Raw genomic sequence first — 4,958 nt, forward strand, 5'->3', positions numbered from 1 at the left:
TAAAAGAAATACACAGCAGTCCCTCCCGATCCACAGAAGATATGTTCCCCTACCCACCCCCCACCACCACAGATGCTTGAAGTCACGGATAGTACTGAACCCTGTATATATATAATATGCTTTTTTCCTATACATATTACATACCTAAGATAAGGTTTAATTTATAAGTTAGGTACAGAGTTGAATCATAATAATTAATAATAAAATAGAACAATCATAAGAATATCCTGTAATACTACACCTGACCTTAGCCAAAAGGCTGAGAAGCAGTCACAGCAATGTGCTTAACAGAAGTTACGTGAATGTCGTCTCTCTCCCTCTAAATACCTTATTGCATTGTACTCACCACTCTCGTCATGCTGTGAGACGAGAAGCCTGCGCGAGCAGACGAGGAGAAGAGCATGACGCAGGCACTGCGACGTAGGGTTAGGCTACTGTTGACCTTCTGATGATTCGTCGGAAGGCTCATCCGCTCCCGACCCCGGCTGATGCAGGTAAGGAAATTGCGGAAAGCGGAACTGTGGATGAGGGAGGACTACTCAATGCCTTTTCGTTCAAATTACACTACCCCTCTGGTCGCCCGTTTGACTAAACTCGTGGTCTTGATTCCAGGCTGAGATCAACTTTCCTGTATCATCACCCCCTAAACCATTCCTTGGTATTACCATCCCATTAACAAATGCTTGCTTTGGGGAAGATGTACGGTTAAAACGGCAGAGAGTATGTTCTGTGGTAGGTTCAAATCCTCTGTACCATTACAACCCATGGGACCTGGGCAATTTACTCAACCCTCCTAAGCTTCTTTTTTAAGTCTCTGGCCATGGGTCTGTGAAATAGCAATTTTAGAAACCTACTTTATAATGTGGTTGTGAGGATTATGAGATTAAATATACAATATAAATGTTAATTTTTATTATTAAGTTGCATTGATTTATGAAAATTTAACTGGATGTTAGAAACCACAATACTCTGGGTCTAATCCCACTTCCATTCACTGCCTGTATGACCCTAAGCAAAACATGTCACCTCTACAAGTGTATTTTCTCATTCCTAAAACAAGAATAACAGTATCTGTCCTGACTGTATCTCAAGAGTGTTGTGTGAATCAAAAGAAATAATATATATGAAAGTGCTTTACAGATAATAAAATAAAACTTTAAGATATTTTTTATTAACATATAACCCAAAAATAAAGGTTTAAAATGTAAATCAAGTAACCAAATGAAATCAAGTAACCAAAGGAAAGGGAGAATAGTTGCAGGAGCTTCTCCTTTCCAGACTTTTCTCTCAACCATGCCAAAAGGTTTTGGTTTACTTTAGAAGCTTTTCAAAACATTGCCTCAGAACATGAAGCCAAGGAATCTTTGATTATTGCTCCTTGTTTCAGCCAAGAATAGTTTTTTTTAACCAAATTATAACTTGAAGGAAAGGCAGACATGGCATATTTGTGTCCTAATAGCGAGATACACATCTTGAATCGCAAGCTTCAGAGAAATTGTTTTGACCTATACTCTTCCTCAGAGACATAAACAAATAATAATTAAGTTTCTCCTGATCTGATTCTATAATTTACTAGTGACTAAAATGTATCTAAAGAAGAGAAGTGAGTAGTAATAATGGGGACAGAGGACGCCAGAAGCATTGGAAATGAAATAATGAAGCTAGAATACCTGTACACAGACTGTAATCCTCAAAATGTTAAGTCAGTAAAAGAAAATGATCATACTGCTTCAGTGGTTGGCAGAAAAACATAGTGGTCCACAGTACTGGTTTTGGAGTCAATCCATTTGGATTCAAGGTCCACCTCTAACTAGAATGGATTCAACCGCACCAGTACTCAGTCTCTTAATCTGTATATCAGGAAAAATAAGTCAAGGGGCTATGAGGATTCAATCAGATATGACATGCTTACAATCAGCCCAGTGCCAGGAATATATGATGTAGTATATATTGTATACTGAGTGCCCAGTATTTTAATGCCATGACAACCAAGGTGAGGAGGAGAATAAATCAGGAAATGGTCTCGTCCCCTGTATTAGTTTCTTAGGCTGCCATAATAAATTACTGCAAACTGCGTAGCTTAAAATAACAGAATGTCCTACAACAAAAATAACAGGCATCGTCCTACAGTTCTGGAGACTAGAAATTCTGAAATCAAGGAGTTAGTAGGGCCGTGCTCTTTCTGAAGGCTCTAGAGGGGAGAATATATTTCATGCCGTCCTCTTAACATCTGGAGTGGCCAGCAATCCTTGCTACTCCTTGGCTTGTAGATGTATCGTTCCAATCTCTGCTTCTGTCATCATGAGGCGTTCCCCCACGTGTTTTTCTCTGTGTCTCTTCTCTTCATATAAGAATACCAATTATATTGGATTAAGGGTAAGAGCCCATCCTACTCCATTGTGACATCATCGTAATTTAATTACATCTGGAAATGCCACATTGCCAAATAAGGTCACTTTTATAGGTACCAAGGGTTAGGACTTCCACCTAGCTTTTCGTGGGACACAATTCATTCACAACAGTCCCTAAAGAAGAAGATGGAAATGATGGATGTACACTTAGCCTTTTCCCCCAGGCACATTCTGTACAATTCTGGAAAATACTGCATTTGGTTCTGCAAAGTTCCTAACCATAAATAATTTAAATGTCAGAAATCATTTAGAATGAAACACAAAACAATTTAGGAAGTGGAAGAGCTGACTAATAAGGAAATTTAACGAGAGTGAAATAAGTATGTTGGACAAGCAAAATCCACAGGGAAAGAGTGAGAAGTTCAAATCAGTCCAGAAAGCAGTAGAATGAGACATTATTCAGAAAGGATTAAGAGTAACAAAGGGGATGAAATTAAGTGAGAAGATGATTTAAGATGAGTACCAGGGGATTTGTTAGGCTAACAATAGTTCTAATGAATGCTGGTTAGACAGAGGAAGTAGTGGAAGTATGACTTTTTTAATCATTAAAAATGGGGAATATGGCATAGGAATTAATTATGGCTCAGCAAGCTGGAGGTGTTTATCAATTCCTTGATTTTACATACACCAGTCTATAAAAAGAAATCTAAGTGATATGTAAATGAGTCGTCCATACCCTGCCACCCGGGCATGGGAGCCCTCATCCCATCTCAGGATGAAGAGTAGAGCAGGAATGATGTAACAGAAAGGAGGGTAAGAACCCTCTACCTCTCTTTCAGTTCCCTGTCTCCTAAACCTCATCAGAACACCAGTTCCAAATCCTGGTTCTATCCCTGATACCTCATACTAAAAATGGAGGCAATAATAGTAATCTCTACCTTTGCAGGTTCTTCTGAGAATAAGTGAGGCACCCTACATAAAATCTTTAGCACACAGATGGGCACACTGTGGATTCTCCTTAAATGACAGCCATCTGCTTAGACTGTGATCTTCATTTTCAAAGCCTATGGAGGATTATTTTTTTATTGTGACAAAATAAGTCAGCTCCTATAAGCATCAATCAAACAGTACATTTTTGTTCAGTACACGCTATGTCAACCAACAGACCTACTATGCACCCAGCACAGGGATGGGCTGGATAAGGGATTTAAAAATGAGCACAATGAGCATTCTCCACCTCAGAAAATTTTCTGCCCCTATCCTGTACCTGGCTGCAATTCCAGACGCTAGAGGTAATTTTTATGGCTTTTGCATATGCTACAACATAACCTTGAAGTTTATTTTCCTTTTGTCTTTTCTTTTGGCAGATTACTCACTTCATCTCAGTAAACAAAGCAGTGTCAGGAACCTTTTGTAACCCATCTTCCTCACTCAGTAAGCTCAGCTAAGTATATCTAAAGGGTCTGAACTCATTAGAGCAAGGTCTGAACTCATTAGAGCAAGGTCTACCACCCAGAATACCTCCAGGGCCTGATCTTTCTGTGGGCACTAAATACATAAACATGTGGATGGTGTCCGGAAAGAACTCAGAAATTAAGTTTGAGAGAGGGAACACTCTCCCTCCGCTGGTTCAAAACCTGGGGAGCTCTCTGAGTGAAATCTGAAACCAGTCCCCAGACACAGAGGCCAGTCACCCCAGAATGGTAGGTGGCAGTATTAACAAGCAAAGGAACCTATGAGGCTTGTCTATGGTGGCTGCAAGATGAGTAGATCTCCACACCCACCTGCCAGAATCTTAGAAGTTTATAGAGGGGCCCTAACAGGGTTCAGCCATGTATACACTCCCGATGGTCTCAACAACACATTGTCCTCTCCTTCCTTGGCTACTTCCTTAAGTGGTTCCTAGTGCAAGAAGAGTGGGCAGGGCTACCTTCCAGAGAACTCATGTTTTTTTAAACTCCATAGATAGCTAGAACTTCAAGTCAATTATTATTTAATTATAACACTCTTTCAGTAAGAACAAGATTTTAAGCTAAACAGGATAATGGGAGAAAAGGCTTGGGAATGATGATATACACTGTAGAACTCATCAAACCAGGTAGCTTTATCTATTGTCCTAAGGCGATGAGAAGGACCTCCTACTTTCCCATAGGAAGTAGCTCATTTTTCTTACCTGCTCACAAAGGCTAATCTTAAGAACTGCAAAGGGAAATGTGATACCATTTTGAACCTGAGCTGAACATGAGTGTTTTATATATTCTACTTTTACAGAGGAGGTTCTCAGAGAAATGGGAATAGTCTAGACCACATTGGGTACCTCATAACAAACCTATGAGGTAAGTATTACTACCTTTTCCCTTTTACAAATGAAGAAGCTGAGCCATGGAGAGGTTAAGCAGTTAGCCGCAGGGCACAGAGCTAACAAGTGGCCCACTCTGGATTCTGAAGGAAGGAAGTCTGACCCCACTCTGAGGTCTGTCAACTCCTGCAGCTGAAGGACGGGTGCCGCTGAGCATGCTGGGAGATGTTGAGAAAAGCCTTTGGGGGCCAATTTGAAGTGGTCTTGACTATAAGAAAGATTATGATTAAATTCCACATGAAATGGTT

General features: G+C 40.1%; 1 long non-coding RNA gene across 1 annotated transcript; it reads left to right on the plus strand.

Annotated features, from left to right (window-relative positions):
* Nucleotides 1–463: 463 nt before the first annotated feature.
* LOC118356813 lies at nucleotides 464–4,680 on the plus strand. Its single transcript, XR_004819957.1, has 3 exons — nucleotides 464–494; nucleotides 3,719–3,785; nucleotides 4,623–4,680. It is a non-coding gene; the product is annotated as an uncharacterized LOC118356813 (long non-coding RNA).
* Nucleotides 4,681–4,958: the final 278 nt, after the last annotated feature.

This window comes from Zalophus californianus, chromosome 3 (genome assembly GCF_009762305.2).
Source record: "Zalophus californianus isolate mZalCal1 chromosome 3, mZalCal1.pri.v2, whole genome shotgun sequence".
Classification (NCBI taxonomy): domain Eukaryota; kingdom Metazoa; phylum Chordata; class Mammalia; order Carnivora; family Otariidae; genus Zalophus; species Zalophus californianus.